The sequence below is a fragment of the Pan troglodytes genome, chromosome 14, assembly GCF_028858775.2.
Source record: "Pan troglodytes isolate AG18354 chromosome 14, NHGRI_mPanTro3-v2.0_pri, whole genome shotgun sequence".
Taxonomy (NCBI): Eukaryota; Metazoa; Chordata; class Mammalia; order Primates; family Hominidae; genus Pan; species Pan troglodytes.
The window spans coordinates 36,317,517-36,342,388 of record NC_072412.2 but is presented as its reverse complement, the minus strand read 5'-3'; the positions used below and the strand labels follow the sequence as shown (position 1 = coordinate 36,342,388).

At 35.6% G+C, this 24,872-nt stretch overlaps 1 long non-coding RNA gene and 1 pseudogene across 1 annotated transcript in view; one reads left to right on the top strand and one right to left on the bottom strand.

The window, feature by feature from the left end:
• LOC134808122 (uncharacterized) overlaps nucleotides 1-24,872 on the bottom strand; it is a 204,946-nt gene that overhangs the window by 124,917 nt on the left and 55,157 nt on the right. The gene's annotated exons all lie outside the window — the stretch shown is intronic.
• Nucleotides 15,477-15,871, top strand: LOC100611986 (small ribosomal subunit protein eS12-like; annotated as a pseudogene).

The window sequence follows — 24,872 nt, the reverse complement described above, 5'->3', positions numbered from 1 at the left end:
TTTTTATCTTTAAAGGATGATATTAGCATAGACAATCTATTTAAATGTTACGACACCTAATGCAGGCACCCACTCATAGCATTATAAAGTCATGACTTAAACAGAAAATCCTGTCATTGATGTTTAAACCACACACACTTCACGAACAAGCTGCAAGCTTTCAGATTTCAACTGCAGATTTTATAAACCTTGCTAAGCCCTCTTGGTCTAAACATTGCTTTAACTAAATTTTGATATGTTGTATTTTCGTTTCCATTCAGTTCAAAATACTTTTAAATTTCCATTTTTATTTCTTCTTTCGCCCGTGGGTTAAATAGAAGTTTAATTTTGAGATATGTGTACAAGTTTCTCTGATTTTTGTTGTTGCGGAGGTGTAATCAAATTCCGCAGTGGTCAGAGAACCTACTTATGATTTCAATAGTTTTTAAATTGAGCCTTGTTTTGTGGCCCAGAATACGGCCTATCCTGAAGAATTTATATGTGCACCTGAAAAGAATGTGTATTCTGTAGTTACTCAGTGTGTATATTAGTCAGATTGAGCTGTTTGATAATGTTGTTCTAGCTTTTTTTAACCTTGCTGATTTTCTGTCTAGTTGGTCCATTAGTTTTTGAGAATACAGCAATTAAATCTCCAATTATTATTCTTAAATTACCTTTTCCTCATCTTAATTTTATCACATTTTCTTTCAAGTATGGCTGTGTTATTAGTTACATATACATCTATAATTATTATACCTTCATGATTGTATTTTGCCTTTCATAACTACACAATGTCCTTCCTTGCCTTTAGTAAAATTTCTTATTGTAACTTCTGTTTTATCTGACATTAATATAACCATCTCTCTTATGGTTACTTTATGGATGATATATCTTTTTCCTCCTTTTACTTCCAACATATTCATGTCCTTGAATCCAAGATATGTCTCTTACATACAGCATGTTTCTTGTATTTTTATCCAATCTGACAATCTTTGTTTCTTAAGTAATGTGTTTGGTCCATTCACATTTAATATAATTATTACTGTGTTTGGATTTGTGCCTACATTTTTCGATTTGATTTCTATATGTCTTGTGTCTTTTTTCAACATTGTTCATTTAGTGCCTAGCTTATAGGCACTATACATATATATATAAACACACACACACTTTCACAAAATTAGGCACTAGATGTATATACACATGTATATACATGTATATGTGTGTGCTTGTGTATGTATAACCATTTTAATTCCTCTGCTTTTTTTTTTTTTTTACTATATTTTAGCTATTTTCTTAGTGGTGACTCCAGCAATTACAAAATGCATTTTAACTTATCATAATTTCCTTCAAAATAATACTGACTTAATTCTGGTAAAATATAGAATCTTTGCTCCAATATATCTCCTTTTCCTCTCCACTCCTTTGTGCTAATATTGTTATATATATTATCTCTATATATGTTGTAAACTCCACAATACAGTGTTATAATTAGTGTTTTGTGCAACCTTATGTATTTTGAAGGAGTTCAAAAAAGAAATGAGTAAAAATATTAATACAATATTATTAGAAGCTTTTATATTTATCCATATAATTACCATTCACTTCTCATTTCCCTGGTGGATTTCTCTGGTGGTTACTCTCTGGTGCCACTTTCTTTCAGACTAAAAGATTTTCTTTAATTACATAAAGGAAATTGTGGAGCTGAAAAGTAAAATAAAAATCAAAAAAAATTTTTTAGTATTTTTTATAAGACATTTCTGTGGACAATTAATTCTCTCCACCTTTTTTATTTTTCATTTTCTTTTTCAGCTATTGTTTTTTGAAATATTATTTCTGTCTCTTTATCACCTCTCTTTCTGGGATTCTCATTGTATGTATACTTTATATTGTTCCATTGTTTTCTTAGGCTCTGTTCACTTTCTTCAATTACTTCTGTCTCTGTTTTTCAGATTGGATAACTTTAATTAACTCCCTTCTGACTTGTTAAGTCTCCTATTAAATGCCTTTAGTAAAATTTTCATTTCACTTATTGTACTTTTCATCTCCAGGATTTCTGTTTTTTAACATAATTTCTATGTCCTCGTATTTTTTGTTTATTGAGTCATTATCATCATACATTAATTTCATTCTATAAGCATGATTTTGTTTACATAGTTGAATATTGTCATCATACTTGCTTTAAAGTCTTTCTCAGCTAAATGCAAAATCTGGAGAAATCCAGAGATTTTCAATTAACTGTTTTTTTCCTGGGCATAGGTCGCACTTGTTTTCTTGCATATCTTGTAATTTTTTGTTGAATAATGGACATTTTAGATAATATACTGCAGAAACTCTGGATTTTTATTTACTCTCTGAGGCTTATTGTGTTGCTGATTGTTTAATTACTAGTCTAGACTAAATCTGTAAAATGTGTCTCAGTCATAACGTCTCTGCTCATTCTTTTTTTTTTTTTTTTCTTGCTTTTATGGCCAAGCCTGGTTTTCCAGAAATCACTGATATATTTACATAGCTTAGTGTTCATGCAAAGATTTTTCACAGGTTGTGCTCAGAAACCTCAGGCCAGCAAGGCTTCCACTCTGCTGATGGATCTGTGTGTCGCCTGAAGAACAGATTCAAAGTGCATGCCATTTTCAAGACTTCCTCAGCTTTTACTTCCCACCAAAATCTTTTGAGTCCTCTCTATGTACGTGCTTAAGGCCTGTCATCCAGGAATGTGGGGAGGGGGGCTTGAGCCCATTTCTGTCTCTGCTGCACATGCACAGAGCCTTTAGTCAATCTGGGATATATGGAGAGCTTCTCATACCCTATGACTGTTTCACTCCTGGCAAATCGTTGTTAAATCCCCAGCTAGTTCATCAGTCCATTGTTTACCCTAAACAGGACCACAACCTCAAGCTGACAGTGCTGCTGGTCCTCCCCCTTCACTTGGGTATCAATGTTTTTAACTCAGGACTTTATAACAACCACAGAAGAATTTATCTGGGAACTTAACCTACATTGTAAAGTTAATTCGAAGTAGTTCATTAACAACTTAAGCAAAGTGTCTTAGTGTGTTGCCTGTTGCTTATTATGTAATATTTGAAACTGTGTAATTTATAAAGAAAGGAATTTATTTCTTACAGTTATGGAGGCTGAGAAGTCAAAGGTTGAGAGGTCACTTCTTGTAGGGCCTTCTTGATGGTAGAGACTCTGTAGTCCCAAGGTGGTGCAAGGTATCACATGGTGAGGAGGCTGAGTGTGCTGTCTCAGGTCTCTCTTTCTCTTCTTATAAAGCCACCAGTCCCACTCCCATAATAACTCATTAATCCATTAGTTCATTAATCCATTAATACTTAAATTAATGAATAGACTAATTTTTTCATGAACTCCGAGTCTCTTAAAGACCCCGCTTTTCCATACTGCCACATTGGGGATTAAGTTTCAGCATGTGTTTTGGAAGGGACAAATATTCAAACCATCGCACAAGACTATAACTACAGAATGTTTTTTAAAAAAATAATGTAAAGTTCTGTTCTATAATGGAATGATATGGAATATGTAGCAAATGTTATAAAATGGACCCTGGATTCAGAATGCCTGGATTTCCACCCCAGCTCTACCATTCCTAGCCTTGAAAAAATTATTCAACTACAAAATGGGACTGCCAGCAATAGTGCCTAAAAGGTTGCAGGGAAGATTAAATGAAATAATATATCTAAAGCACTTGGCACAGTACCTGGGATGTAGTAAGTACCCACTAGAGATTATGAAGCTTTTGGTCATGAATGACTTGAGTCGTATTACTCCCCTGGTCCTGATCTTGTTCTCCTTAGGTAATTCCAGCAGGTTCCAGCCTGCATTAACTTTTTGGTGTTTGGGGGTTTTGTTTTCTTCAAGCTAATTCCCACCATGCAGGTCATTTTCCTGATGCCAGTGCTGATACAACAATTGCAAAAAATAATAGTAATATGTAATAAATATTATTGTCTGCAGTTGCTCAAGGTTTAATGAACAGAGTATGGGTTTAGTGCCTCATCTATACATGGTTTATCAATGTATTTCTACCACTTTTAGAGTAACATTTATTTTTCTCTTTCTAGATACTTTTGCACCAATATGCACAACCCAGAAACTATAGTAGTTGGGGCTGCCCAATAGAAACTCTTTGAATGTTTGTGAACATCTTCTGGGGTATGCTACTGCAGAAGGAGTAATTCTTAAGTGAATAAACTCTTGTCTGTGCTGAGGGAATCCTCTGACACTTTCCTCCATTCTTTTATGGTTATTTCCTATCTCTTGAAACAAATATTTACTGTCTCTGGATCCCTTTTCTCTAGGAGTTGAGACTTCTGTCTAACACAGGGCTTTGTTACGTAACTGTTTCATATTTAGTATATGTGTGTTTACTTATATTTGTTAGTGGTATTCAACCACTTACCATAATACTGGGTGGTGAAGTAAAAAAGAAAAGCATAACTAATCCAAATTTTAAATCTAATTATTTGGAGGTATTTATTCACAGGAGTTCCTCTTTTAGAATCTACACCAATTCAATTAAGTAAATGTCTTCTATGTGCTCTTCTGGAGTTTATAATACAACACAGATGCTGTTAACGATAATAATAGGTTATATTTGTGCAGTGATTGCATGTGCCAGGTATTATTCTAAGAGCCTTGTGCATATTACCTTATTTAAATTCACAACGACCTTTCAACTTTGATACCATTTTTATACCAATTTTACAATTGAGAGAATTATGGCTTAGGGAAATTAAGTAGCTTGCTTAAGGGCAGAAATAGTATGAAATAAAGCAAGTTTGACTCCAGAGCCTTAGCTCTTAGCTGCCAAGGTATACTCCATTCCACAATAATGATTAACATTTACAGAGTGCTTACTATCTACCAAAGACTCTTCTAAATATCATACATGTAACTCCTTTAATCCCAATCATAGCCCTAAAAGTTTTATTTTAATCTCAATTTTGGAGATAAGAAAAATTAGGACAGAAAAATTACATAATTCTACAAGGCTACATGATAGTAATTGGTGGATCTGGGCTTTAAAGAAAATATATAAAATCTAGTAGTACAGAAGTACCTTTCAACACCTGATTTTTGTACATAGTGGGTTTAGGTAAGGAGGATTCATGAGAAGCTTTCCAATTGTTTTCTCCTACCAAACTGCCAAAGGATCTCACAGAGTAGTGGAAGCAGGGACTGAGGAGGGTTTTTATCTGGGGTGTTAGCTCCCATCCACATAATAAATTATCCAGGAAGACGCCACCCAATTATTACTGTTTTCAAGCATAGGGTAGCAAAAGCAAAGTGAACCAAAGGATCTTCTTTATTAACTTTGGATCTTGAAAAGACAACTGAGTGAAAGCAACTCAATAAAGTAAAAAAGAAAAAAAGATTACATTTTTATTAAAAAGGAAATGATTTTGGTCAGTTGAGCTATTCATGCATTTATTCACAAATACTTAATGTAATCACAAAAGCATTAATTACTGAGACTACCAAATCAAAATACAAAGCTATCCAAAAACAAAATGCCAAAACTTTCTTCTATAAGGATTTTAAAATGTAACAGAAAAACTGTACACCAGTGACAATCTGATTATCTTATTCTCTTCCAGTGAAGTTTACAAAGAGTAACAATGAACTGTGATAAAGATTAAAGATTCCAGTGCTTCCTTCTAAAATTGAATTATTCAGCTTTATCACTTGAAACTGTAGAGTATAATGGTATGCCATATAATACTTTTAAAGTACAAGCTTTAAAAGTGAATGTTTATTCTTTTTCTCTGGTAGTACTGATACTTCAAAACCTAAGAGGTTATCTGTGATAGGTTTTCAGCCTTATTCAGGAAAGAAAACATGTTATTTAAGTTTTCTTTATCTGCATTTAATATTAGTATCAAAATAAGTAAATATAAATGAATTTAGCTAGAGAAAAATACATATGCACCCATGTTAATGTCCATAAAATGTTTAAAACCACATCTACATGAGCTAAAATTTTACATATTTAGAACAATATCCTAAGTAGCCATGGAAAAGTATTCAGGGATAAATGCAGCCTTAAATTTTCTAAGAAAGAGTTTAAAAAGCTAATACTGGCTACAATCACATGTATAAATCTTCCCAGAAAGCTAAAAATAAGAATGTGTTAAACAGAATGCATAGAGACATTGAGAATAGCTTACCAAGCTTTCCTAGCTAGGAAAATGTGGCTTTCCCATACATCATTCAATAAAAAACAGATGGAGAAAAAAAATTTGCCAGAAAGAAAGGAAAGACATACATCATGTTATAATTATGAGCTTCAGATAAACAAAGGGAGGGAGAAGAATATTTTAAAACAAAAGGACAAAGTTTCTTCCATAAAAGCTATCTCTATTGAGTAGGGGAAACTAAGGATAAAATGACATCTTCTCAAAAACATAAGTGACCCTAGAATGGACAGTATGTATCATCCAGAGCCCAGCCCACTTCTTTAGCTTATAATATCCCAAATCCTTTGCCACTTCTGGTACTTGTGGTTCAAGGGTCTCACCCAGGCTCTGGGGATGAATCATGTGATTCAAGTTGGGGCAGACCCTTTAGCCTCATGATCAGGTCAGGACATGTCAAAGACAGGCATGGACATGTCATCCAAATTGGTCCAATTTAGAGTAAATCCTAGGGTGTGTACAGAAACTACCTGAAAGAGATACTCTCTTTTTCTTTGGAGTAAACATAGGTGACTACAGGTCTAAAGCTGCTGAAAGTCATACTGACACCATTTGAAGGTAGAATGAAAACACTATGCAGAAAAATAGACTGAAGAGATAGACAGCTGCTGATAACATGTCAGCTCCTTGATCAAACTGTTCCTGAAGCAGATGCTCTTCTGGAATTTTTAGTGACGCCATATGAGCCAATAAACTCCCCTTTTATGTTAAGCCAATCTATCTATTGATTCTAGAAAGGTTCTTCATAATCAGACTCCAATCTCAGGAACAAAATTGAGTAAACAAAACCTAGAGCCACTGCAGTTACAGAGTAGCTTCTTCATATCCATTGTCTAGAACTCTGTGAAGTAAGTGTTACTACATTCCCACTTAACAGATGAGGTTAAATGGCTTGCCCAAGATTATACAGCTGGTATTTAGTAGCATTCAGGTCTTCTGAATTCAAATCCCATGCTTTTTCCAGGTCTCCTCTTCAAATCTCAAGTAAAAGGACCATGAGGGGCTCAGTGGCATGTCAAGTGGTACAAAAAGATAATTTACGTGCAGTTTATCCTCCTAGAGCTTCAATTATATTCAAATATCTAAGCGAAAGGTCATAAGTTAGTAATATAAATTATAAATAGTTCTGTATAATATCACTGTCCCCTACTATGGTCTGAATGTTTGTGTTCCTTCAAAATTCATATGTTAAAATCTAACCCCTAAAGGGATGGTATTAAGAGCTGAGGGCTTTAGGAAGTGATCAGATCCTGAAAGTTCCACATTCATGAGTTCCCATTAGTACCCTAATAAAAAGGCTTGAGGGAGACTGTTCCTCCCTTCTGCCATGTCAAGACATAGCAACAAGGTGCCATTTTGAAGCAAAGAGCAAGCCTTCACCAGACACCAAATCTGCTGGCATCTTCATCTTGGACTTTACACCCTTAAGAACTGTGAGAAGTAAATTTCCATTTTTATTTACCCAATCCAAGGTATTTTATTACAGCAGCCCGAATGAATTAGACATACTCCTAATCCAAAAAGGTGAGAGTTCTCTTTTTTGCCATTAGGAAGCATGTGAAATGCAGTAGTGTTTTGAAGCTCGAATGAAAGGACAAAATTGATTGATAATACTGTGGAGCCTCATTTATTTGCAATCAATCACTTTCTTTTACATTTAGACACAAAAGTACTAAAGGTCCCAGGAAATAATTATAATGACTATTATAATGGCACCACACCAAGAACATTTTGAACAATGAACAGAAGCCTATAAAAGTACACATTATTCCAAACAGACTAAAATTTCTATTACCATTTAAATATTATTGACCTAGATGGTCCAGAAATTAAGATCACTCACTCATCATTGTTCAGAGAGATATTAAAAATATTTTGGCACTACAATTTAAGCAAATGTTAGTTTTAACAATAATACAGAAAAAAAAATTTTTAATTATTGACAATGGACTTTTAATTTTATTCACTGTTATTGGCAGGAGTCTAGCTTTCTTGAGCAGATAGCAAGGTGAATAAGCCACAAAGGATATAGCTGAATAGTGCCCCCCAAAGAGTTCATATCCCCAGAATCTGTGACTATTCTACCTTCTATAGCAAAAGAAACTTCACCAATGTAATTAAGTTAAACATCTTGAGATGGGTAGATTATCCTGAATTATCCAGGTGGGCCAATGTTGTTATTACAAGGGGCTTTATAAGACGGACATAGGAAGGTCAGTTTCAGAGATACGATGACAGAAGCAGAGGCCAAAATAATGTGAGACCACAAGCCAAGGAATGCAAGAAGACTCTAGAAAACAAAAGTCTTGAGCAGGTACTTCACAGCAGACATAATTCAAGGCCAATAAACATGGGAAGAGGTATTCAACTTTATTATTAATCAAGAAAATTCAAACTAAGCCATCACACATCCACTAAATGGAAAAATATTTAAAAGGCTGATAAGGGTAAATGTTGACAAAGATGTGAAGTAAGAAGAACTTACATACAATGCTAATGGAAGTATGAACTGATACAAACATTTTGGAAAATAGATTGGCATTGACAATGCACACATTCTATGACCCAGTAATTCTATTCCTAGATAACTGTCCCATAGATGGGACATGTACAAAAAGGTTCTTAATGACATTATTTACAGTAGTCAAAACTAAAAAACAACATAAATGTCCATTGACAGTAGAGTGGATAAAACATTGAGATATATTCATATAATTAAATAATGTATTTTAGTAAAACTAAATAAATGCAGTTACACAGAACAAGATGAATGAATCTCAAACATAATGTTGAATAAAGGAAGCCAGACACAAAATACACATTGTATAATTTCATTTATATAAAATTCAAAAACAATCCATGAATGTATGGACTCTCAATCCCCCTTCACTTCTGCTCATATATTAGCTGATTCATTTTTCAACACATCTCATTTCTTGAAAAAGCAGCCAATATCAATCAACACAAAGAACCAACACTCCATTTTTCTCCCTCTTTTCCTAGAGCTACAATTACCAAAGTACAGTTTTGTCAAATGTTCCACATCATCAAAATATGGATTACTGTCTTTCCAGCCTCCAATAACAGTTTCTTTGCCACCCAATAACTACTATGACAATGTCGCCTTATTTAAGTTTTTGATTCAGTAACAGCACACTCTCTGTAATTAATTTCAGTATCAGATGGACAGACAAGGTTATACGCAATAATAAACAGCCCCCAAATCTCAAGAGGTAACCAAATAAAAATTTGTCTCTTACCAACATTATCCTTTCAGTATGAGTCAGTAAGGGAAACTGCTCATAATAATCTTATAGGAACCCAGGCTGATGCAGAATTCATCTCAATATATAGTTCTATGATCACCATGACAGAGAGAAGAGGAATGTAAAGAATCACAAACTGGGCTGGGTGCCGTGGCTCAGGCGTGTAATCTCAGCACTTTGGGAGGCCAAGGTGGGTGGATCACCTGAGGTCAGAAGTTTGAGACCAGCCTGGCCAACATGGTAAACCCTGTCTCTACTAAAAATACAAAAAATTAGCAGGGTACGGTGGCACACACCTGTAATCCCAGCTACTCAGGAGGCTAAGGCAGGAGAATTGCTTGAACCTGGGAGGCGGAGGTTGCAGTGAACTGAGATCACGCCACTGCACTCCAGTCTGGGCACAGAGCAAGACTGTCTCAAAAAAAAAAAAAAAAAAAAGAATCACAAACTGGATTTTAAAATTAAAACCCAAGAAAACTGATACTTCTTTTAACATTTTGGAACTAAAATACTATACAAAAATACCACAAAATGTGAAGCCTGGAAAAACTAAGGGCATGCTAAAGTCCTTGTCCTATTAGGTAAAACCATAAAAATATGTAAAGTCAACTACATACACTAAAATGTTCTAGGCAACCACTTTAAAAAAGAAATGGAATTAGCAATTTCAAAACTTAGTAAAGATATAGGGAAAATAAAGAACACTTAATGAAGCAAATAGACGTTTCGAAAGGAGAAAAAGAAAGGAAAATACAATAGGAACAAGAAAATGAAATAAGGTTATTGATTATAAAATGAAATAAGGTCAAAAAAGCAAAACCAAATAAGTCATGTAATATAATTAATATTTAATGTACTAGATCCATTTATTAATATGAATACCCTCTCACACGATATTTTTAAAAATCTAATTATAAAAAGCCATTCTAAAACCTGAGGAACTGTAGTCAGCCAGTATTCCTTACTTACGAGGTGATGCGAACTTTTTTTTCTGAGAGCTATTAATTTTTGGTAATCCTGCCTAATAATTGCTCATTTGCTTTTATAACTGGACATAGCAGCACACACTAGTAACTCTACAGATCTTCTGGGTTTTAGGCACATCCCTAGCAATCCACATTAAGAAGCAGCAGTCTTATACTGATAATCGGGATAAATCACTACAGTCAACATCCTAATGCCTTTTTGATCTCTTCTTCCATGATGCAAGAAGCAGAATCATTACAGCCCTGCATCTTAGAAATAACTCCCAGAATCACATCACAAAATTAGCCTGCTAAGAGAGCTGCCACTACTTCTGTGGACACAGTTAATCCATTCCAAAAAAAACTTTACTGGCTTTTTCCTTCCAAATTCTCACAGACCTCTGAGTCATAGGCTACTATCTCTCCACATTTATAGAAACTAAGAGAGTATTATTTGAAATGCCAAACATTAGAATGAAAACTTCAGCAAGATGACTAAATTTTGAAAATAAATTCACTTCCAGCTTCTGGTCAGGCTTGTAAGAAGCTTGAATGTCACCACTCCATTCTTTCAACAAGCAAAAAGATGAATAAACTGAAAAACAACTCTTCTTAGATCCACAAGACAACTGAGGTCACAGAACAAACTGCTTCCCTTCAACTGGAGAAACCAACAGACTTAATTCAGCGAATCACAACTTGCCAGAACAGAAACCCACAAGATGAAACCTTCATGGGAAATGATCCCAGGGTAGGAATATCTGAACTGTTACTGACAAATTGTTAAAGGCACAGTATGGACAAGTCTGAGAGTTAAAAAGCTCCAGGAGATCCAATGAGAGGGAGGCCCCACATTTTTGTGACTTTTTACCTCCAGGAGCTTCACTTGGTTCTCACAGTGAATATTGGAGAAAAGTTCCTTCATGCTTCTAGCCAGAGGAAGGGAAAGAAACCATTTTGAAATATACCAGAGCATTCTGCTATTCTTTTTTTTTTATATACTTTAAGTTTTAGGGTACATGTGCACAACGTGCAGGTTTGTTACATATGTATACGTGTGCCATGTTGGTGTGCTGCACCCATTAACTCGTCATTTAACATCAGCATTCTGCTATTCCTAACAAGGTATACCCTCAAGAGAAACTTTTTAACCAGAGTCTAACCTCCTGGGGTTTTATCAGAGCCTGACTGACCTGGGCATAGGGAAATAGCCAACTCCAGCTCATTTTAGCCATCCTGTCCCACCTAAGGGGGAAGGGGTAACTGAGAGGCACATGTGAACTTCATAGTCCAAAGGCACATGCTCTCTGAAAGACAGAGACATAATCATAGAGCCATAGAATGCTTCCAGTCCACCAACTCGCAAACACCTCACTGCCACATTACTAAAGACATACTCACAGCAGTTACTTTTACCCAGTATACCAGGTCCTGCTATGAAGAAAAAAATTACGGGACATACTAAAAGGCAAAAACCACAGCATGAAGAAACAGAAAAAGCATCAGAACTCAGATATGGTGGAAATTATCAAATGGAGAATTTGAAACAACTATTATTAGTATGCTAAGAGCTCTAATGGATAAAGTACACAGCATGCAAGAAAAGATGGGCAATGTATGCAGAGAGATATAAGTTCTAATAATGTACAAAAATGCTAGAAGTAAAAAATACTGTAAAGGAAATGAAGAGTGCTTTTGGTGGGCTTATTAGTAAACTAGTGATTGTTGAGAATCTCTGAGCTTGAGGATAAATCAATAGAAATCTTAAAACTGAAAAGAAAATAAATCTTTTTAAATACAGGGGAAAAGCAATGGACTATACAAGGATGCTGGGACAACTAAAAAAGGCATAACATATGTGTAATGGGAATATCAGAGGGAGAATAAATACAGAAAGAGACCCAAGAAATATTTGAAGTAATAATGACTGGGAATTCCTGCCAAATTAATGTCAGACATCAAAACACAGATCAAGGAAGTTGAGAGAACACCAAGCAGAGTAAATGACCTCCACCTCCGCAAAAAATGTACACCTAGGAATATTATTTTTAAACTACAGAAAATCAAAGATAAAGAAAAAAAACCTTGAAAGAATCCAGAAGAAAAATATATATATCTTTCCTAGCAAAGAACAAAAAATTATATCTGACTTCTCCCTTAGTACTCATGCAAGAAAAGAGTGGAGTGACATGTTTACAGTGTTGAGAGAAATAGAACACCAAACTAGAATTCTGTACCCTGTAAAAATATCCTTCAAAAGTGGAAGAGAAACAAAAACTTTCTCAAACAAAAAATTGAGGAAATTTGTCACCAGTAGACTTGCCTTGCAAGAAATGCTAAAAGAAGTCTTTCAGAGAGAAGGAAAATAACATAGGTCAGAAACTTGAACCTATGTAAAGAAAAGAAGAGCATTGGAGAGAAAAACATAAATGAAGGTAAAATTAAAATTCCTCTTTTTTCTTACTCAATTGGTCTAACAGATAACAATTTGTTCAAAACAACAATAGCAACAATGTATTCATTTATATATGTTGCTGGGGCTCAGAAGCTGATACTCCTAAATATGGCACATTGACATGCTAAAACGGAAGAAGCCTCAAGGTCTCTCTAACCTTCTCCCTAGTACCGTCTCTCCCAAAACCTTTATCTGCCTGAGATCCAGACCCACCTCAAAAAAATTGTTTCTTCTTCCCCTCCCTGTAATACCAAAAATGTAGCCACATCTGAATAGACCCTTTACAAGTTAATATCTGTTCCTGGATCCATTCATTCTCTCTAGTATTCCTTTATTTTCCGTCAACAGACAATATTGTCCCTCAACAGACAGTTCTCCCCCCTGTTTTGCCAGGGTGATATATATGCTTCTTTCGTCTTGTTGAGGGGTAAGCAATCATTCTGTCATTCTCCCCATGCATACATGTTAAATAAATTTATATGCCTTTTCTCCAATTTATCTGCCTTTTGTGAGTATATTTTTCAGTGGGCTAAGGGGAAAGCTCTCCCATGACTCCTACAACCCTTATGTGCAACATATGCTTTAATATGCTTACATATAAGCAAAGCAAGTAACAACAATAATACGAAAAAAGACAGAGAGGAATTAGAATTATTTTGTTATTATTAGGTACTTGCACTACCTGTGAGAATGTTGAGTACCACTATTATAAGGTATAATACTCATATGCTCATAGTATAGTGTTATTTGAAAGTAGACTTCGATTAGTTGTAAATTTATATTGCAAAATCTAGGGGAACCAATACAAATACATATATATATGTATATATATATATACATATTTTTTTTTTTTCTTTTTTTTTTGAGATGGAGTTTCATTCTTGTTGCCCAGGCTGGAGTGCAACGGCATGATCTTGGCTCACCACAACCTCTGCCTCCCGGGTTCAAGCAATTCTCCTGCCTCAGTCTCTCGAGTAGCTGGGATTACAGGCATGTGCCACCATGCCCGGCTAATTTTGTGTTTTTAGTAGAGACAGGGTTTCTCCATGTTGGTCAGGCTGGTCTCAAACTCCCGATCTCAGGAGATCTGTCCACCTCGGCATCTTAAAGTGCTGGGATTACAGGTGTGAGCCACCGCACCTGGCCAAAAATATTTTTTTTAAAGTAGTAAAACTCATATACTAAAAAAAGGAGAGAAAAAGGATCATATGACATACTCAATTAAAACTTGAAGATGCAGAAAAAGAATGGAAGACAAAAATAGGAACAAAGAACAAGAGCAATAAATAGAAACAGTAACAGATATAGTAGATATTAATCTAATTATATCAGTAATCACTTTGAATGTCATTGTTCTAAATGTACATATTAAAAGATGGAGATTGTCAGTGTGGATCAAAAAACAAGACCAAAATATATGTTGTCTACAAGAAACTGCCTTAAATATAAAGACAAATATAGACTGAAAGTAAATGGATGGGGAAAGGTATACCATGCAAACACTAATCAAAAGAAAGCAGGAGTACTTCTGTTAATTTTAGACAGAACTGCAGAGCAAGGAAAGTTATCAGGGTTAAAGAGGGGCATTGCATAATGTAAAGGTGTCAATTATCCAAGAAGACATAGCAATCTTCAATATGTGTGCATCTAACAATAAAGTGTCAAAATAAATGAGTCAAAAACTGATAGAGCTGAAAAGAAAAATTAATAAATCTATTATAGTTGAGACTTCAATACCCTTATTTTAGAAATGGACAGATCCAGCAGGCAGAATATTAGTAAGGTCATAGTTGAACTCAACACCACCATCAATCAACTGGATAAAAATGGACTTTTAGAGACTACTTCAAGCAACAGCAGAATATATATTCTTCTCAAGCTCACATAAAACATTCACAAAGATAGACCAAATTTTGGTCCACAAAACACGCTTTAGCAAATTTAAAAGAATATAAATAATACAATGTCTGCTCTCAGACCACAATGGAATTAAACTAGAAATCAATAACAGTAAGATAGCTGAAAAGTCCCAGATTATGTGTAGATTAAACAACACACTTCTAAATAACACATAAGTCAAAAAAGAAATCTCAAAACAAATTTTAAAATATTTGGCACTAGATGAAAAAACAACTTGTCAAAATTTGTGAGAAGCTGCAAAAGCAGAGCTTAGAGAGAAATGTGTATCACTGAATCCATATATTAGAAAAGAAGAAAAATCTAAAAGCAGTCATCTAAGCTTTCACCCTAGGAAACTAGAAAATTTAAATTAAAACATCATGCACAAGAAAAGAAATAAAAATTCGAGTAGAAATCAATGAAATTTAGAACAAGAAATCAATAGAAAAAATCAACAAAATCTAAAGCTGATTCTTTAAAATTATCAATAAAATCAATAAAGTTCTAGCCACCATAACTAAGAAAAAAGAAAGGATAGATTACTAATATCCTAAGTGAACGAAGGAACATCACTACATATTCCATGGACATTAAAAGGATGATCAAGAAATACTATAGATCTTTACCTGCCACAGCTAAATTGTGCAGAGGTGGAGGCTCAGGTGCATTCAATATTTGGCTTCATCCATAACCCACCACCATGGTCGAGGAAGGCATTGCTGCTAAAGGTATAATGGACATTAATACTGCTTTACAAAAAGTGCTGAAGACTATCCTCATCCACAGGAGCCCAGTACATGGAATTCACAGAGCTGCCAAGCCTTAAACAAGCACTAAGCCCGTCTTTGTGTGCTTGCATCCAACTGCAGTGAGCCTATGTATGTCAAGTTGGTGGATGTCCTTTCTGCTAAACACAAAATCAACATAATTAAAGTTGACGACAAGAAACTAAGAATATGGGTTGTCCTCTGCATAACTGACAAAGAGAGAAAACCTTTTAAAGTGATTGGTTGCAGTTCTGTAGTAGTTAAGGACTATGGCAAAGAAGCTCAGGCCAAGGATGACATTGAAGAGTACTTTAGATACAAGAAATGAACAAAGAAAGCTTTAGCTCACAGTTAACAAAAATATTATGAAAAATTCTATGCCCACAAAATTTATAACTTAGATAAAATGCAGCAATTCCTTGAAAAACACGATCTTCCAAAACTCACACAAAAAGAAATAGATAATCTGAATAAGTCTATATCTATTAAAGAAATTGAAACAATAATTAATAACCTCTCTAAACAGAAACTAGTAGGACTAGATGGGCTCACTGCTAAAATCTACCAAACATTTAAGGAAAATATAATCTCTTTTCAGAAGATAGAAGCAGAGGAATTTCTTCCTAACTCATTCTATGTGATCAGCATTATCATAATACCAAAACCAAAGACATTACAAGAAAAGAAAACTATAGACCAATATCTCACATGAACTTAGGTGCAAAAGTCCTCAGCAGAATTTTAGCAAATAGTATCCAACAATGCATACAAATAATTATATACTATAACCAAGTGGAATTTATCCCAGGTATGCAAGGCTGGTTCAACAATCAAAAATAAATTAATGTAATCCCTCACTTCACAAGCTAAAGAATAAAAATCACATACCTATATCAATAGATGCAAAAAGAAGTATCTGAAAAAACTCCAACATCCATTCGCGATATGCATTTTCAGTAAACTAGGTATAGAGGGAAACTTTCTCAACTTGATAAAGAACATCTACAAAAATCTACAGCTAATATGATGCTTAATGGTGAGAAATTAAAATCTTTTCCACAAAAGATCAGGAACAAGGCAAAAATGTACCTTCCCATCACTGCTACTCAACATTGTATTGGAAGTCCTGGCTAATGCAATAAAACATAAAAGGGAAATAAAAGGAATACAGATGGAAAAGGAAGAAAAAAACTGTCTTTGTTCACAAATGACATATGATCTATGTAGAAAATCTGAATGAATCAATGAAAATCTCCTGGAACTAATATCATATTATAACAAACTTGCAGGATACAAAATTAATATACAAGAGTCCGTTGCTTTTCTATATACCAGCAATGAGCAAGTGGAATTTGAAATTAAAAGCACAATATCATTTATATTAGCATCCCAAAAATGAAATATTTATGCATAAATATAACAAAATATGTATAAGATCGATATGAGGAAAACTACAAAACTGATGAAAAAATTCAAAGAAATAGAGAGATATTCCATGCTCATGGATAGGAAGACTCACTGTTGTCAAGATGTCAGGTAATCCCAATCAAAATCTCAGCAAGTTATTTTGTGGATATTGACAACATGATTCTAAAGTCTATATGAAGAAGTAAAGACCCAAATAGCTAACACATTATTGAAGGAGAAGAACAAAGTTGAAGGTCTGACACTACCCAACTTCAAGATTCACTGTAAAGCGACAGTAATCAAAATGGTGTGGTAATGGCAGAAGAATAGACAAATAAATCAATGGAACAGAATCAATAGCCCAGAAATAGAACCTCATAAATACAGTTGACTGATCTTTTACAAAGGAGCAAAGACAATAAAATGCAACAAAGATAGTCTTTTCCACAAATGATGTTGAAACAGCTGGATAGCCACATGCAAAAAATAAATAAATAAATAAATAAATAAATAAAGGCACAGATATTACATCCTTCAAAAATTAACTCAAAATCAATTATAGACCTAACTGTAAATTACAAAACTATAAAACTTCTAGAAAATAACAGGAGAAGTCTATATGACCTTGGGTCTAGATACAACACCAAAGGCATGGTCATGAAAGAAAGAATTGATAAACTAGACTTCATTAAAATTAAAATTTTCTGCTTTGTAAAAGATAATGTCAACAGAATGAGAAGACAAGCCACAGATTGGGAGAAAATATTTGCAAAAGATGCATCTGATAAAGGACTGTTATCCAAAATACGCAAAGAATTCTTAAAGCTTAACAATTAGAAAACAAACCTAATTTAAAAATTGGCCAAATATTTTGACACCTCACCAAAAAAAAAAGATATACAGATGGCAAATCAGCATATTAAAAAAAAGATGCTCCATACTATCAGGGAAATGCAAATTAAAACAACTGTGGGATATCAATACACACCTATTAGAATAACCAAAATCCAGAATACTGACAACATCAAATGCTGACAAGGATGAGGATCAGCAGGAAATCTCATCCATTGCTAGTGGGAATGCAAAATGATACAGCCACTTTGAAAGATAGTTTGGTGTTTTCTTTCTTTCTTTCTTTCTTTTTAATTTTTTGGAGACGGAGTCTCACTCTGTCGCCCAGGCTACAGTGCAGCGCGATCTCGGCTCACTGCAACCTCTGCCTCCCGGGTTTAAGCAATTCTCCTGCCTCAGCCTCCCAAGTAGCTGGGACTACAGGGGCACACCGCCATGCCCAGCTAATTTTTTTGTATTTTAGCAGAGACAGGGTTTCACTGTGTTGCCCAGGCTGGTCTCAAACTCCTGAGCTCAGGCAATCCGCCTACCTCAGCCTCTCAAAGTGCTAGGATTACAGGCGTGAGCCACCGCACCTGGCCAGTGTTTTCTTATAAAACTAAACATACTCTTAATTATACAAAACAGCAATTGAACCTCTTGGTGTTTATCCAAAAAAGTTAAACACTTTTACCCGCACAAAAACCAGAACATGGATGTTTATAGTAGCATTATTAATAACTGCAAAAACTTATAAGCAACCGAGATATTTTTCAGTAGGTGAATGGATAAATAAACTGTGGTACATCTAGACAATGGAATAGTACTGAGCACTAAAAAGAAATTAGCTATCAAGCCATGAAAAAACATGGGGGAACCTTAAATGCATATTACTAAGTGAAAGAAGCCAATCTGAAAAGGCTATATACTGTGTGATTCCAAATATATAACATTATGGAAAAGGCAAAACTATGAAAACAGTGAAAAATCAGTGGTAGCCAGTGATTAGGAGAGAGAGAGAGATGAATAGGCAGAGCACAGAGGAGTTTTAGGGCAATGAAACTACTCTATGTGATACTATAATGGTGGATACATGTCATTATACATTTATCCAAATCCATAGAAAGTACAATACTAAGAATGAACCCTAATGTAAGCTATGCACTGTGGGTGATGATGCCTCAATAGAGGTTCATTAGTTGTAACAACGTGCCAGTCTGGTGGGGGATGATGATGATGGGGAAGGCTTTTCACGTATCGGGGAAGGGAGTACATGGAAAATCTTTGCGCCTTCCTCTCAGTTTTGCTGTGGACCTAAAACCACTCTTTAAAAAACAGTCATTTTTAAAAGTCTATTAAAAATAAAATCAATAAATCTAATAAAGAGAAGTAAGTATACCTAGTTTTTAAGGAGCTATAGCTACCAGTTACAGCCTTTACTCAATATTTAAATATTCTTCATAGAAAACAGGTAAGTAAGTTATTGGAATGTGAATAACTTCACTAAAGAATGTATTCTGTAATCCCATGTATGTTAAAGTCAAATGTCTTATTGATTAACATAGTTAATAAATTTGGCAACTCTCTTTGTCTACTCTGTTCACACCAGGTGATAACAAATTTGATTTTAAATGCATTTAGTGAGCCACTTTAGATTCTAAAGCAATAGAGTTAACAAAATTTACGAAAAGTTGATACAAAAAGCAATGCATTCCTATGTGTTTTATATGTCTGGGAAACTTCTAAACATACACATGGTTTAAGTGGTTGTTTTAAAAATCATATTCAAGTTCATGAGTCACGTCAACTGACAATTATTATAACTGAAATGGTACATAGAGATGTCAGGTCTTTCAATAACCATAACTGATCAAAAATGTGTCGTTTCCTTCTGTACTGAATAAGGAATCAGCACACATACACACAAAATACAAAAATTGGACAAAAAATACTAATTTTTCTTTAACAGAGTCTTAAGGAAATTCAAGACTTTTAATCACTTTTTTCATTCTCGTATTTTTCCCTAAAATACTAGTCAATTACAGTCAAAGACCACTAAAATTTAATCCTGATATAGGATTCAATAGAATAGGTCTATCCTATTTCTTAAGTCTCCTGTTGTAAAAATCAAAATCTTGTTACAATTTCTTTATCCAGGCTTTTAAAAATCATGTGTTTCTCCCACTGCAGGCATAAATGTCAGCTGGGTCCTCCTCCATGTGTGTTCATTTTAGATCAATGACTTAGTTCCAGAACACTTTTATTCTCTCAGAGTAAGCACAATTCTCAAATGTTATGTAATCTACTAAATATTCTATAAAAGGTCAGGCAGCACTGATGTGGGTAGCCAAGTTCTACAAAAAAAAGATAGAAAATGAGATGATGGAGAGAGAATTTGTCCCCTCTCTCAACTTGGAAACACTAGTTATTGTGGATTCTAGGGGCCATGCCCAGCAACTTGCAATTTGAAAATTACTTGCAACAACAGAATAATAGTAGACAGAGAAAACACATTTCTGTGGCTCAGAATTCACTTATTATCATCTACTTTTTGACTCCTCTATTGCTGAGAGGCGGGAGCAATGTACAAATATGTATGCATGCCTGAAGCTGAGCACTATCATGTTCAATTACACTTTTAACAGTAAGTGATTTCTTTTTTTTTTTTTTTGAGACAGAGTCTCGCTCTGTCGCCCAGGCTGGAGTGCAGTGGCGCGCAATCTCGGCTCACTGCAAGTTCCGCCTCCCGGGTTCACGCCATTCTCCTGCCTCAGCCTCCCCAGTAGCTGGGACTACAGGCGCCCTAATTTTGGTTTTGTATTTTTAGCAGAGACAGGGTTTCACCGCATTAGCCAGGATGGTCTTGATCTCCTGACCTCGTGATCCACCCACCAAGGCCTCCCAAAGTGCTGGGATTACAGGTTTGAGCCACCACGCCCGGGCAGTAAGTGATTTCTACATACAGCAAATAAAGAGGAGTTGAGTAATTCTTATCAGTACAGTTCATCTCAATTCATATCTTCCATCTATGTAAATACAACCTTCTAGATGGAGGACTGAAGCACATCAGGACGCTTTTCATCCAGAGCCAAGGTTGTGGGTACCAGATAAAATACACCTTCAACAATCGTAAACTACTCAGCAAATTATTAAATCACTGTAATCTCAGCCCCTTCTCTGCACTTGGTACTCCCTGCCCCTGTTTCCTTCCTATTCCCTCTTACCTAGATTTTCCATTTGGAGTGATGACTTAGTTGGTTATCGACCTGGCTTGGGATTCACTCCTGCCCCCTAGATTCAGCTTCCTTTTTTTTTTTTTTTTTTTTTTTTTTGAGACAGAGTCTTACTCTGTCACCCACGCTGGAGTGCAGTGGCGCAATCTCGGCACACTGCAACCTCCACCTCCTGGGTTCAAGCAATTATGTCTCAGCCTCCACAGTAGCTGGGACTACAGGCCACGCCACCATGCCAGACTAATTTTTTTTTTTTTTTTTTTTTTGAGACAGAGACTTGCTCTGTGGGCCGGGCTGGAGTGCAGTGCCACTATCTCAGCTCACTGCAACCTCCTCCTCCCGGGTTCAAGTGATTTTCCTGCCTCAGACACCTGAGTAGCTGGGATTAGAGGCACCCGCCACCACACCCAGCTAATTTTTGTGTTTCTATTGGAAACGGGGTTTCACCATCTTGGCCGGGCTGGTCTCGAACTCCTGACCTCAAGTGATCCACCCACCTCAGCCTCCCAAAGTGCTGGGATTACAGGCATGAGCCACTATGCCCAGCCTAATTTTTGTATTTTTAGTAGAGACTGGGTTTCACCATATTGGTCAGGCTGGTCTCAAACTCCTGACCTCAGGTGATCCACCCACCTCAGTCTCCCAAAGTGCTGGGATTACAGGCATGAGCCACCACGCCTGGCAGATTCAGCCTCTTGGACCATGGTTCTTGCTTCAAGAGTCCCCGTAGTCCCTGTAACCACACCAGCCGCAATTCCTGTGACTCTGCCCCACAGCCCAAGTCTCATGCAGAGTTCCTATATTTCACTGGAGAAAGTGCAGGGTTCAAGGAGGTAGAAGCATTCCCTTTCCTCAGGTCAAAAGCACCATCAATCTAATAATAATGAAAACCAAGGGAGATTTATGTATAACCTTCAACTCCCTCAGCTATGTACTTTCAGAAACATAAGAATGCAAAGAAAACAAAGGCAGCATTGAATGAAGGAAATACAGTAGTACACCCACATTAAACTATCGATTTGGCCAGGGCAACCCTATATTGGTCCCTTCATAGAAAATATTCAAGCATTAATCTCTTTAATTAAACTTTTAAAATCCATGTAAATAGGTGGGTTAAAATTAAAGATTTTAGATTACAATTTAAGTAATAACATAGAGTACAGTAAACTAAAACAATAACAACGTAACACCTCTAAAAAGAGTTGGATTGGAATCCTCCTATCTAAATCACACCCAGACCTCCAAAGGAGATTTTAAACATAGATTCCTAAATCCCATTGCAAACCCACTGAAACAGAACCTTTATGGGTACAGATAAGAAGTGTAAGTTTTAGGCCAGTCGCAGTGGCTCAAGCCTATAATCCCAGCACTTTGGGAGGCCAAGGCGGGTGGATCACTTGAGGTCAGGAGTTTGAGACCAGCCTGGCCAACATATTAAAGCCCTGTCTCTACTAAAAATACAAAAAGTAGCTGGGCATGGTGCCACATGCCTGTAATCCCAGCTACTAGGGAGGGTGAGGCAGGAAAATCGCTTGAACCTGGGAGGCGAAGGTTGCAGTGAGCTGAGATCACATCACTGTACTCCAGCCTGGGCAACACAGCGAGACTCCATCTCAAAAAAAAAAAAAAAATAGTGTTTCTAATAAGTGATAAGTGGTGCTAGGGTGCTAGTAGTCCCAGAACAAGCCTTCATCAATCCCTGCTCTAGACAGTGATCTTTCAGTTTTTCATTTTATGTTCTGTGCCTTCTTTCAAAGTCACCATAACAAGCAATCAAAATGCCAATTCCGATGAAAATAAGTAGAAACCTAATGTGATTCTGTCGATTTTTATTGACTCTGATTGATCAAGATGTTTTTGCTGCCCATTTCCCATTTTACAACTTCAGTGTATTGTAGTAGTTAAGGACATAGATTTAGGAGACCAGTGGCCTGGTTCCAATCCAGGCTCAGTCACATATTAACTCTGTGACACTGTGAAATTTTCTCTATGCCTCATTTTCCTCAACTGAGAAAACAGATAATATGAGTATCTATTTTATAATGTTACTGTCACGATTAAATTACTAAATATATACATAAATTGCTATGAACAATTCCTAGCATATAGAAAGCATTCAATAATCTGAGTTATAATTAATATTTTCATTATAGCATTGGATTAGGTATTCAAAGTTGGGGATATACTAGGTTTAGTAAAAAGAAAGATTTAATTTAAAGAAAATAAGGCTATAAAATATTGTAAATTACTATTTCTTTTCACAGATACCAAAATATCCTTCTAGTTTGAGTTTATTACAAACATAAGTGTTCACATGCAAAAATACTGAATGATGAAGTATAGCATATATAAAAATATGCCTTGTGTGTGCATATGTAAATATATCTGTAAACACACACACACACACACACGCTTCCACGACCTGCAAAACTGAGCATAGGTTTTTAAAGTCAAGAGAGATTTAAATGGATTTATTTTCATTTTTAATTGTTTCAGTCTAGAAAGTCAGACTTTCCCAAAAGAATTTTTCGCCCCAGTAAATATGCCCCATGAGATATGAATGATAAATCCATTTTATACTGCAGAAGATTTTCTTTCCAAAAACCCAGTTATCAACCACTTAAACAAATTCCTACAAGGAAGAAGAAACACCATGCACACAGTCAAGTTCTGTGTTTCTCGTTTCTGTCATTTAATCGCTCTGTACTTGTATCTGGCTTTACCACAGGAAAGTCTGATGCATGGAATTTGTTCAAAGCTGAGAATAATAGACTCTACTCTTTCCGATTTATCCTATACAGCATCATTTTCTCAGGGAAGAAATGTGCAAAAGTGCTTTGTGGCAAAATATATGGAATGAAGGAAAAAAATGGTAAAAAGAAAACATTCTCCAAAGGAAACAAAAGTGACTGGAGTGAAACCCTCTGTCTGGTAAATTTGACTTTACTTAAAACCCGTGTGTTACTTATTACTTATCATTTTTCAGTGTCTAAAAGTGAACAGGGAAAGAAAACTATTAAGAGGGAATACTTTAAATTTATGTACACATGTCAAAAATTTCTTACGTTGAGATTTGAGGAAACTTACTCCTTCCACACCTCCAAAAAAATGCAGGCTACCTGCCATACTTTTAGATTTTAGAGAAATTTTGTGTTATTCTCCTGTATCCCTTTAGGATTATATACGTTTGTGAACTAAAGGCATAAAATGACAGAAATCATTTCATCTTAGAACTGAAAAGTAAGTGGGAAGCCCTAAAGGGGGCTTGTTTCTCAGTCCCTCAAAAATTAATGTGGAATCTTGGTGTCTCCTTATTTAAATCTACTTCAAGAAACCCTATTATGCTAAAGTGCCTCCTCGGATTTCTAAGTAGCTCCGTCTTCCTCAAAACTAAAGGGCAAGTGGATACCTCCTAAGGTAGCCCAAGAGTCTTGATGAAGGACTTTGTTGAAGAAACGTGAACTGTCCAGACAGAATTCCACTGTAACAGACTGAAGAAATATCAAATGTGACAGGTTCTGAAAAGACATTACATTATGTTAGTCATAAGTGGCATTGTCTATGCCAAGGACTTGGTAGAGTGTGGAGGTCAGAGTGGAAACGGGTGCCTAAGAAGAACCTACTAATGTATCACACTAAGGAGACAGTGTTTGGACTCCTGCTGATACAGGAGTTAAAAAGAAATTATTTAGGCAGAGAGTGAGAGTAAGGAAGTCCTTGGTAAGGTTTCCCTTTTAATAAAAGCAGCCCAAAATAATTTCTTTTCTAGCAAAAAACTGCCTGCAAAATCGAGCTGCAAACATAGATAAGCAAGCTGGAAGCTTGCACAGGTGAATGCCAGCATCTGTGACAAGAGGA